General features: G+C 41.8%; 1 long non-coding RNA gene across 1 annotated transcript; it reads left to right on the forward strand.

Moving 5' to 3' along the window:
• Positions 1-10,817: 10,817 nt before the first annotated feature.
• On the forward strand, positions 10,818-12,005 carry LOC310658576. The gene is made up of 3 exons (XR_014502375.1): positions 10,818-10,909; positions 11,271-11,394; positions 11,653-12,005. It is a non-coding gene; the product is annotated as an uncharacterized lncRNA (long non-coding RNA).
• The last annotated feature ends 730 nt before the right edge of the window (positions 12,006-12,735 follow it).

The raw sequence follows: 12,735 nt of genomic DNA on the forward strand, positions 1-12,735 counted from the left end.
ATACTGTGTAGTTTCTGTGCTCACCTCTTTTGATGGAGAAGAAGAGTCAACTTCTAGGCCAATATTGAAAAGCAGCAGGTGAACTATTTATGTGCTATTTTTATATCATTTTGATGTTTTACTGATTTTTTAAATACCATTTTAAATTACAGTGGAACTTCGGGTTGCAAGGGTCATGATTTGGTGCTTCTGTGCATGCGCAAAGCACGATTTAGTGCTTTTGCGCATGCGCTAGCACCAAAACCCGGAAGTAACCCATTCCGGTACTTCTGGGTTTGGCGCGGCGCGCAACCCAAAATCGCATAACCTGAAGTGTCTGTAACCTGAGGTACCATTGTAATTATTGTGGAACTGAGTATCATAGGGAGTAAACCCAGATCAAGAGAACAGCACCCAAGTATTCATAATTCCTCTGGCTGACAATTATGAAGTAAAGGCAGTACGAACTGTTCCCAGTATTCCAATCTGCTATGATGTAACATAGTCCAAAACTGATTTATTAATTTATATACCGTTTAATTGCCAAGGTGACCTCTAAGCCGTTTACAAATGTGAAACCAATTACAAGAAACACATAATTAAAATGCACAATAAAACAATTTCATCAAAATGTTAAAATAAACCTGCACAATTAAAAGGTGCAATAAAACATGCCAACAAAAATAGGACAATGATTTGAAATTAAAACAGGAGGTTGAAGTCTTGTGTAAACACATGTGTCTTCAAAGCTGGCAGAATGCCAATACTGATGGGGCCTCTCATATTTCAGCAGGACGAGCATTCCACAACCCTGGGGCCACAAGTGAGAAAGCCCACCTCAGTGTTGCCACAATATCACATTGCTTGGTTCATCTGTTCAATTCATAGTTCAACAACATCAAGGGCTAAGTGGTACTTGTGTAAAAGTTATTTTAAGACCGTAGAAAATTCTGGTGTTTGGGGAGGATTTGCCTTGCTCTGCCTGTTTATGTTAACACAACATAGGCTTGGTCCTTGACCTGATATATAATTCTTGATTCATACAGTTTCAGTTTCTAAACCAAGCTTGTATCATTGTAGAAACCAAGCACTTCTCTCTTTACCCAGAATTCATGATCTCAGATAATATTAGCCTCCTTTTCCTTTTCAAGCTTAGATGACATTCATTAGCAGTTATCTTATGTACACTTGTCTGTTATTGAGTTTAGAATAGATTTTAAATTAGATGAGACACTAACAACTTTGAATCAATATGCTTCAGAAGGATTTCCTCCCCTTGCTATTCTTCACAGATTTAATTTAATGGAGGCCCTTGATTCTCAGTATGCTGAGGGAGAGGTGGACTGACTTCAGTCCTGCAGGCTGTATCTTTCTTTTCTTTTTTCTTACTAGAACCTCTATGATCTATTGATGTATTTTAAATGTACCAAGCAAAAGTATATGCCCAGGACCTCTTAAAAAGTCAAGTCATAATGCATCTTGCCTGTGCATTAAAGCTTAAGAACAGAAGAAGTGCTTTCTTCAATTAGAACTAGGCCTGCCTTGGCCAGCAAAATTTCTAGCAACCAGCAAGTAAATTATCATCCAGCAAAAATGAGCAATGTCCAGTGATATATTAAAGTTCAACTACTGTCCACACCATGCTGAAGTATCTTGTACTGCTGTTTAAGCTGGACAGTAAGTATAAACTAATTGGTGAATCGTGAGTGAAAAGAACCCCCTGCTTTATCAAACATCTTAAGAAACTTAGTTCAAGAGAAAAGGGCCTTTGTTTACCACAGCATTCTTGACTATACATATATATAACTTGGCAACCTATCCTTAAATTTCTGGTGCTATCCAGTATTTAATGCCAATGGATCTGTATCGTCTGAAGAGCAGTAGTAAAGCAAAAGCTGGAGCTGTATATGCATCAAATATGGTTGTCCTGTCTCAAAAAAGTATATTGCAGGACAAATATAATAGGATAAATGCAATGATCAGGGCAGCAGTGGTATGTGCAATTCAAATAACAGCTTGGGAGATTCAGTTTAAAAGAAGAACATGTAAGAGAAAGGATGATAAATATTAATTTCTAGCAGGCCCAGGACAAACAAAATAACAATTGTTTTCAATTACATAGGTAAAGGTAAAGGGACCCCTGACCATTAGGTCCAGTCGTGACCGACTCTGGGGTTGCAGCGCTCATCTCGTTTTATTGGCCGAGGGAGCCGGCGTACAGCTTCTGGGTCATGTGGCCAGCAGGACTAAGCCGCTTCTGGCGAACCAGAGCAGTGCACGGAAACGCCGTTTACCTTCCCGCCGGAGCGGTACCTATTTATCTACTTGCACTTTGATGTGCTTTCGAACTGCTAGGTTGGCAGGAGCAGGGACCGAGTAACAGGCGCTCACCCCGTCGCGGGGATTCAGACCACCAACCTTCTGATCAGCAAGTCCTAGGCTCTGTGGTTTAACTCACAGCACCACCCACGTCCCTCAAGCAACACATAGAACTTATTAAATCCACTGGCACAGAATGGTCATTAGCTTAGATAGCTCTTAAAATGATTGAGCATACTCATGGAGAATACTGCTGTCAATGATGCCTGATAGCTAGCCTGATAATATAAGGGAAATTCCATGATAGCCACTGAACTTCCATGTTCAAAAGCTAAACGTATTAGACAATCAGATGCTGAACACGAACAAGGAACCCTGCCCCCTTCTGTGTCCCGCTTGTGAACTTTCTAAAAAGGGCTTCCAAAAGGATTAGACAAATTTACTAAGGACAATGGCTTCTACTCATCACTACTGATATATAACCTTGCATCTTGCTTCTGAATCAACAGTGGGAGAGTGCTATTGCCCTCATTCCCATATGGGCTCCCCATAGGCATTTGGATGGCCACTGTGAGAACAGAATACTGGCCTTCACTTTGATTCAGCAGGACTCCTCTTATGTTTAATGTTGGAAAGAAGTTATGGGCTAGATGGATATTCAGGGGTTACCTTCAACTCAGTTCTTCTGAGATGATGCCACCTGATGTGTTAGTATACCATTGCATAGTGGAAATGGCAGTTTTCAGTTCTGACACATCTTAATACAATATCAGGAACACGCTTAGCTGATGTGGCAAAATTGACTTGTTTAATCAGGGGAAAGTCATTGTTAACATTTGTTAAAGATTGGAAACCTCTCATAGACTTTTTGCATGAAGAAGAAATAATGATATCTGGATTTGAGGATTGAAGATAATGTTTGTTTATAGAAAGTGGTTTTGTTGGATGTTATATGTATCGGACAAGGTGAATGTTGCTTTTATATAGTGGACAGATGAAGAATTGGAAGTTCTTTATTTTCTGAATCTTATTTTTATATATTTCTCTTTTAACCTCTTTGCTACTTTTTTTTTTTTAAAAAAAATATTTTTCTTTCTCTTCCCCACCCCCTTCGTGTTTTTATTGTATCTAGATTAAAGTCTTGGTTTGGTTTTTTAAAAAATGAAAAAGGTATTATATTTGGTATTTTTCTCTATAAACCTTAATAACATTCATTTAAAAAAGAAACACAGAAAGAAAACAGAGTTCCTTAATAAGATGCATTACATATTAGAAGATGGCTCCAGCTTTCCCCCCGTTAGTATTCTTTACTAGTCTTATGCATGCTCTCAATTTTTTATTCAGAGCACACATTCAATCCATCAGTTATATTCAGGTAATTACTGGGTAAGAGACGTCTATGTTTCAGTGGTCATGAGAGCGCAAAGAGGTTCCTTTTATGCGATTTCCCTCTGTAACATGATTTTCATATTGTACTGTTCTTTTGTTCACTCTCTCACATTTTTGACAAGAATGAGAATTTGTCTTGTTTGAAAGGTTTGGTGTGAACTAACCTCACTAGTCTAAATAAAAGAGCTGCACTTTCTGAGCTGTTTGTTCAGGCTCAGTTTCTAATCATTTCATTATTTGAGCAAAGAGAGTAGAGCGTTCCCCTCTAATCACCTTTCTCATGGTCTATAGTGTTGAGTTGCTCTTAGATGCAACTGTCACAAATTCTGAGTGATCAGTGAGAGAAGCTAAAACCGTCCATTCTAATTATACCTCAGTTGTGCCTCTTATCCCCATATGTCCCTATATCAAGCACATTATGCTAGGATTTATTTAAACTTTTTCAAATGGTGTGTAGAATGACAAACAAATGAGAAAGTATCATAGAATCATAGAATTGGAAGAGACCACAAGGGCCATCGAGTCCAACCCCCTGCCAAGCAGGAAACACCATCAGAGCACTCTTGACATATGGTTGTCAAGCCTCTGCTTAAAGACCTTCAAAGGAGGAGACTCCACCACACTCCCTGGCAGCAAATTTCACTGTCAAACAGCTCTTACTGTCAGGAAGTTCTTCCTAATGTTTAGGTGGAATCTTCTTTCTTGTAGTTTGGATCCATTGCTCCGTGTCCGCTTCTCTGGAGCAGCAGAAAACAACCTTTCTCCCTCCTCTATGTGACATCCTTTTATATATTTGAACATGGCTATCATATTACCCCTTAACCTCCTCTTCTCCAGGTTAAACATGCCCAGCTCCCTTAGCCGTTCCTCATAAGGCATCGTTTCCAGGTCTTTGACCATTTTGGTTGCCCTCCTCTGGACACGTTCTAGTTTGTCAGTGTCCTTCTTGAATTGAACTGTGGTGCCCAGAACTGGACACAGTACTCCAGGTGAGGTCTGACCAGAGCAGAATACAGTGGCACTATTACTTCCCTTGATCTAGATGCTATACTCCTATTGATGCAGCCCAGAATTGCATTGGCTTTTGTATTGGTACCACTGTACAGTGGTACCTCAGGTTTCAAACACCTTGGGTTACAAACATCTCAGGTTACAGATTCCGCTAACCCAGAAGTAGTACCTTGGGTTGAGAACTTTACCTCAGGATAAGGACAGAAATCATGCGCCGGCGGCTGTCGGAGGCCCCATTAGCTAAAGTGGTACCTCAGGTTAAGAACGGTTTCAGATTAAGAATGGACCTCCGGAATGAATTAAGTTCGTAACCAGAGGTACCACTGTATGTGGAACTAAGTAAGAGGGCTAGGGCAGCACACAAGGGAGAGAAATTTAGTGACACTGAGGGGAAGGCACAGATACTAGGAAGTGACTTGGCACAAACAGGCCAGAGACAGAGCAAGAGGGACAGAGAGAGTTAGGAATTGAACCAGATTTTATTGGCATTGGCTTGGCCAAAGTGAAGACAGAACAGCATTCTGGAGCAGATGGGCTATTGGCCTGATCCAACAGACTCTTTTTAGTTCTTCTACACAACACCATGTTCAAATGCACTCAGGCAGTAACAGAGTGTGAGGCTACACATCTTGTGGCTGCAGGAACAGGGCACTTGGCAGAGTTGGTGGTGGATGACTGGGTGTATTCAGCAGTCTTGGTCCAAAGAGGCTGAGGCTGTAAAAGGGGGTGCTAATGGCCCACATTATATCATCTAGAAGAAAGTACATGTGTCAATATATAAACAAGTGCAATGTGGGATTTGGAAGCCCAGTGTCATGCACAGTGAGTGAAATAATTTAATTACTAATTACAGTTCATCAAAGGCTTATCATTTGTGCTGCATGCCTCTCTACCAACACTTAACTTGTCCTTTGATTGTAGTCTCTGAGGCAAACCCTCCCCCCCCAAACCCTTAGCCAGATTATTACTCACTTCTCAAGCTCCTAATTAAAGTATATTAATAAAGACAGATGCCTAATATGCACCCTTTGAGAGGAACATATTGAAATGAAATGAGCAAAAGTTCAGGCTAGCGTGACTCACAAAAAGGGGGAGCACTGCATATGGCTTGTCCATGTTTCGAGTCTGTAAATAAACACGATGACATCAGATAGCTAATGTGGTGCATCTTGTTCTGCGAACATTTTTTATTGCACATCCAGATTAAACTTCCAGTCTCTGTGCTAAAATTGTGAATCCTGAAATCTGTGAAATATTACTAAAATAGAGAGCAGCAGTACACAATTCTTCCCTCCCATCTCAGCCAACTTTTAAAATTTATCTTAAAGTAGCTACACTGCTTGTTAACACTGTGTTGACGCTCGACAGTCAAAACTGTTATGAACTTCCCATGATATCACAAGCAGCTCAGCCAATGTACACTGTAATCCTGTCACACAGGAGCCCTCATAGGGCATTACTACCATAAAGGAACAACATGATTAGAATGGGGCCATCAAATTGCGCCTTTAGCTCTGCATCTGTTGTTGTTGTTCTCTTCCATTTTGAAGTGTGCAGTGAGCCTGCAGCTCTCATATGGGATGCTGGGAGTAGTTAGAAGTGTAGGATAGCAAGCTTCATATAAGCAACATGCTTAAGTCTAATTAATGCATGAAGGGGTTAAGAGCTTACAAGTAAGCTGTCCTGCCAGGTTCAGCTCCTTTAGGGAGGAACTAGGTAATCAAGCCTTTGGTCCTTCAGTCTACTCGAGAAGCTCAGTGTATAAAGAGGTTTGAGCTGGTTGCTCCAGTTCAGACCACATGGCTCTCATAAGCCACTCTTGAGTTCCTATACCAATGCCTGTGAAACTTTTTCTGAATGTTGTATGAAAAAACACACAAACCACACCTTTGAAGAGTTGGGGTACTCTCTGTTGGGGTTCCCTCACCAAAGAGTACTTGCCCCAAACTTGGATACTGGCATCCAGGAATTCTCTTTATACATATTTTTCTCCTGAACCAAAAAGAAGACCTCTATTCTCCTCACAGGACTACAAGTCCCAGAGTTTCTTGCGAAGATGAATTAGCTTATAAACCCCTCTAGGAGTTGTAGCTCTGTGAGGACAATAGGGGTCTCCTAACAATGCTCAGCACCAGTGCTTTTTTCTGGAGGTACTCAGAAATTGTCAGATCAGGGTTTGAAGGGCCAAAATCATCATATTCAGTGGTACCACTGTTTTAGTAATGCCTTTGACTTGAACCCTTGAGTACCTCCAGAAAAAAGCACTGGTGCTGAGCATTCTTGGGAGACTCGTATTTTCCTCACAGAGCTACAACTCCTAGAGGGGTTTAAAAGCCAAGAGATGGGGGTGCAAGTCAAAAGCATTACTAAAACAGTGTTACCACTGAATATGATGATTCTGGCCCTTCAAACCCTGATCTGATCTTTCTGGTGGAGATTCCAAAATCTGTGGTGCATTTGAAGAATCCACTTACAGCAAATGATCTTTCTTTTATGTATTCTGGTAATTTTCTAATCATTTAGTACCACATCATATATCTTCACAGGTGTTTTATCTGGACACCAGTGCGTAAGGACAACTACGCATTTATACATCTTTGAAACTACAAAACGTGATGCTGATCAGCTCTGAGCAAAACTAAACATGAATAAAAACAGCTTTTTTATTTAACGTGAACAATTGGTAATACTGAATTAAGAGAATCATAGATTCACAACTTAGAACTCAACAAAACTGAAATTAGAATGCAGATTTTCAATAGGAACCTGCTGTGCAAAATTGTGAAACTGCAAAGTGCAATTTACTCCAGGTCCTTTCTTTCCTTAGATGGCTTGTTCTTCAACCCTGCTTTTGTGCTCCCCCTGAAATCTTTTACACTACAAAGGCAAAGACACCCCAAGTACACAAATGTTCTAATCCAATAGTTGAACAGTCACAGGATGGGCATGAGTGGTGGAGTGAACGTGTACCATGGATTATTTGAATACATCTGACTATACTGCTGAAGATTTGTCCGGAGTCTGACTGTGAATTATGCGAATACCCGCTTCCTTTTCTTTCTCATTTTCAGAACAAGTTATTTTCAATCACAAACATTTGAGGTTATTACTGCACAACTCAAAGAAACCTTTGGTACTCATTACGATTTCATTACGCTAAAGAGATGAAATTGCCTTCTGTCAAAAGAATTTACCATTTAGTTTAGCTCTTGGCTGCAGGAAACTAATTGTCAGTGAATCACAGAAGACAATGCCTGCTCTTACTCATTCATAAGGTCCATTGATTCTAGCAGATTTAACTTATTCATAATAGAGGACAAGGCTGCACCGAGTATCATTTTGTTTTGTTAACGATGCTCATTTGATGACAGCCTTATCAGTAATATTTCATTAGTAGATGCTGAACCCCTGCTCACTTTGTTCGCCAGCTCCACTCTCCTGGCAGCCAGCCAGCCTCACCAATGGCCACCCCCCCCTTTACAACTCAGCAACCCCTACCATAAAACTCAGTCAAACCACCCCTCCACTTAGAACTCGCCAGACCCCCCCCCCCAGCTGACCTGGGCTGCCCGCTTGCCTGCGCTGTCCATTCTGTCTGCTGCTCATTTGGAACAACTGGGTGTTCTTGAAATGTACAATATTTTTGGAATGCTCAACTTTCGGGGGGCGGGGGGGAGAAATGCCTTACTAATTCACTTAAAGCTGTCCTGTTAAAGATGGAGTTGACAGGTACCTATTTAAGCTGAAAACCTCAGGGAAAAAACATATGACTTGAGCACAAAAGGCTGTGAAAAAACTGAATGGAAAATAATCTAGAAATCACTGTCCACCTATTGTGGTGTGGGTAGAGTGCATAGATATGAAGCCGTAGCATGCAAATGATGAAAAATCTAATGTGTACCATTTACCATGCTTTTTTATAGATTTCAAGAGAATAATTACTAGCTTGTAAATACCAATTACAAGGGAGACTGGCTGCACTGAGGAAAAATTGATTTTGTTTTTCTATTTTTTTTAAAAAAATAGTTTATCACCAGTAGTCTCTTTCAGATAAAAGTTTTAGAACAAAGAACCATGTAATGTGAAATACACTAATACTGTTCTATGATTAACTCATGTGCGAGTACATAATTAGTGGAGCTGCTCAGCGAAATAGGAGTTGTGGGACCTACCAATATAACTGTGAAGTTGAAGAGCTGCACATAAACACCCTTGCAACCTTCTGCACAGCCCACCGTTACTCTGCAAAGAAGAAATTATTCCCATTTATGCCTTTCCTCATTTCACTTCTCCTAATTTTCATGGTGCGATGAGGCAGTCATTTCATTTTATATGGGAGCTGGTCTTTTATAGGCCTGTTTTTCTCAGGCAACAGTTGAGGTGGGTAAATGTCTTCTGTATTGAATCCCTTCAGACTGCAGATGAAGTGATCACATGATCCAATGCACCTCTGCCCCCCTTCTCTCCCAAATCCAAACAAAAGTCCTTATACAGAGAAAACTAGCAAGCTAAATTAGACTCTTTGCCTCTGGCGTCTGCGGGTCCTTCCCAATATGAGCATAAGCTGCTTCTCTTCTCATGGAAACAGAGCTCAAAAGAACCTTTATTCTCCACTCATTCCACCTGGCATACAGGCATGGAAACGTGGGAGGACATTGTATAATGGCCAGTGTGGTGTAGTGGTTAAGAGCGGTAGTCTCGTAATCTGGTGAACTGGGTTCGTGTCTCTGCTCCTCCACATGCAACTGCTGGGTGACCTTGGGCTAGTCACACTTCTCTGAAGTCTCTCAGCCCCACTCACCTCACAGTGTTTGTTGTGGGGGAGGAAGGGAAAGGAGAATGTTAGCTGCTTTGAGACTCCTTTGGGTAGTGATAAAGCAGGATATCAAATCCAAACTCCTCCTCTTCTTCTCATTGTACAGCCTCTGCATATGTCTTCATTAGCACCGAGCTGAGATACCTGCCCCCATTTTGCTGCCCACATTTCAAGCAGTGAAACGAGGCATTTTGTGGATTGTATGACGGATTGGGGCCCTTCAAATTTACCCCAATTTGAGCCAAAAGAGTAGGCATTAGGCATTGCAAAGAATTTTGTGTTAACAAAGGTAAAGCGCTACACTTCCTCCAAACAAGCATGTGCCGAATCCCTTGCAATATCTAAAATTTGTGTGGAGCTTAGTAACTAATCCTTGTATAAATCCTACATTTGTAAATAAATCTTATTCACTTCCTATTTCCCTCATGTGAAGTTGGTTCGCTTGGAATGTGCAGGCTGTACGCTGGCAAATTTTAAAGACTGACATGTGCTCTGTGTAGTTACAACCGTTTGGCATTTCAGGCAGTTGCGTTCTTTTGTTCCTTTGAACAGATTATTTGCTAGGTTGTGGCTGCCAGGATGGATAGCTGCCATCTCTGGGAATACTTTGTGTATATGGTGGTAAGGTTGAGTTTATAAAATGGTTTGTAGTAAGTACTCTTTAGCATGTGAAGCCTTTGGTGGTGCCTTAATCATGGCTTCCTTTGAGAAATATATATTCAAAAGCCAGACTTCTTTCAAAAGATCATGAAATAAAATCTTGCAGCACTTCTTTTCAAGTCAGAGCCAAAACAAAGGTTGTAACTTCTAATGCCTGTGCCTTTGCAATTTCCTGAATATTATGAGGATTAAGTTTGTAGCCTGTAAGATTTGCTGTGAAATCTCAGAGTAATTCTTTTTCATTGGGTCAGGCATGAGAGTATTCTTGACAGGTATTTGGAGGGATTTTGTGCACAAATTGTGGAGCCCTAATTATTATGATTTGATAGAATTTTTATAAAAAAAAAATGCTGCTCAAAGCTTAGACAAGAACATGCTCTTTCCCCTAAATATATAAAAACGTGTGCCTCGTGACCAAGTGCAAACAAATAGAATGCTGTGTTCAAATGATGCAGATGCCAGTTCAAGTCTTCTCAGCCATGTAGCTCAGTGGTTAGCCTGGTCAAGTCATAGTGCATCTGCCTGACTTACTTTGCAAGGTTATTATTTTTAAAATGTTTATGTTTCTTATTTGCATATTGGTTTATATTGAACCCTGAACCATTTTTACAGCTATTTGTGCAGTGATTCCCCCCATCTCCAACAGATCTAATCACAGACTGTGACTGCAGCACAGAAAATATCCCCTCTTTCAAACACAGTACCCCTGTTGTCATCTTCACTTGTTCACTTCAGGTATGTCTAATATTTGTTTGTTTGTTTGTTTGTTTGTGTGTGTGTGTGTATAGGAATCCTAAAGAGTCATCTAATCTAACCCTATGCAATGCAGAAACTACAAAATGTCAAAAAAAAACACCATTCTCTGAAACCCCATTTTTAAATTTCAACTTTTAACAAAAGCATTGTATTTAGATTTAATCAATCTTATGAACGCTGTGAGACCAGGGTTCAAATCCTCACTCAGCCATGAAGCACACACGGTCACCTTGGGCCAATCAACACCTTTCAGACTAACCTACATCACAGAGAAAACAGGCAATCCAACTCTAGTAGGCCAGAAACAAGGAACTGTTCTTCTTTCATCTCTTTTTCATAGGAAGAGGCAAAGATTAGGAAGGCAGCCTTCCACGAATTTCCAGATTTTCTCAAGCGCCCTGAACATCATGAAAAGCAAGCCATCAGAGACCTCACTGCAGTGGTCCTGCAGATAGAAGGTGAGAGTGGGGATGTGGCAGAGGTGAGTTCCCATGTGGGCTGCTCAAAAGGTGTTGCTGCTCCCTAAGAAAAACTGCCCACTGAGAGGGCCCCATGCGTTTAGAGACCATTCCAAGGTCATTCCTTGCATGGCACATCCCCTGGGTTCACTGGAACAAGGATGAACAAAGGAGACGGCAATTTAAAAAATGTCAGTTGCTAGCTAGGGAGCCCCTTCTTGTTATAAGGGCATCTCATTCTCTTTCTGTCCTCTTCCTTTCAAGACCTCTTGAAGCATCTGGTGGGGGTCCTCCAATGGCAGCCTGGAGGTTGTCCTCTGGCAGGGGTGGACTGCAACCTACAGGAGCTGCTCCACAAGATCACCAAGCACCTGGTAAAAGCCCTTCCTTCTCCAGCCACCAATTCCCTCTGGCGCAGAGGCAAGAGGATGGTGCATCATGTTCAGACTATACAACATTTGACTTAGATTTGGCACCACAGCTCAGAGATGGAGTTGGAGGCCCTGCTTTATGAAAGTCTTTCCTACCTCTGCAGCAAGCAGGCATCAGTGAGGAAGACTGCTGCCATGCTCATTGGTAATTGAAACAGAACTTTTGGGTCACTCTTAGTGAGCAGCAAACAGGCAGAATCTCCCTTTGTGGTTTCAAGCTTTGCTCTGGTGTAGTCCGCTCACCTTCCCCGGTGGGCGATGTTGCAGCTGGGCATTCGGGACCGCACAGTTATCTGGCTGGGGGGTGGAGGATTGCTGACCCCGTCACGCTATTCCCGGCTGCATCATGCCACCCCATTGCCCATTGCTTGTCCGTGTAGACATTAGTGATCTCGGTGGTTTGCAATCTTTTCTATATACGCAGCTGTCTTTTATCCCTCGCTATGCCTGCCAGGAAGAAGTAAGCTCCTGGTGCTTTCCCCCCATGTAGTAGGTGTGGGACTGCTAGAGTGTCTCAGGCTCCTTCAGTTGCCACTCAAGGTCTCTCTGGTCAAGATGTAGCCTCCTTGGCTCTGCAAACTCCTTTGCCCCCAATGGTCAATGTTAGCAGGGAGGCATCAGGTTCTGTGCTTCCTGTGCACAGCATTGCGAAGGGATCCTCCTTTCCCAGTCCGGCCTTACAGTTTACTGAAGCATTTGATGGAATCGTTAAGCAGTTTAGGTCGCAGGCACTGAACCAGACTCGCACGTTTCCTTCGACTCAAGGTTTTATACCAGGTACCACCATTTCCAAACTATCGCAAGCCCACCCACAGTCTGTTCATGCTCGCCCAGTTTCCCGTACGCAGGCGGGGGTGAGTGGCCCATCCTATACCTTGCCAGCCTTGCATAACTCTCGTCCACCTTCTGTCAACGT

Source organism: Podarcis tiliguerta, assembly GCF_965153285.1.
Source record: "Podarcis tiliguerta genome assembly, chromosome: 10".
NCBI lineage: Eukaryota > Metazoa > Chordata > Lepidosauria > Squamata > Lacertidae > Podarcis > Podarcis tiliguerta.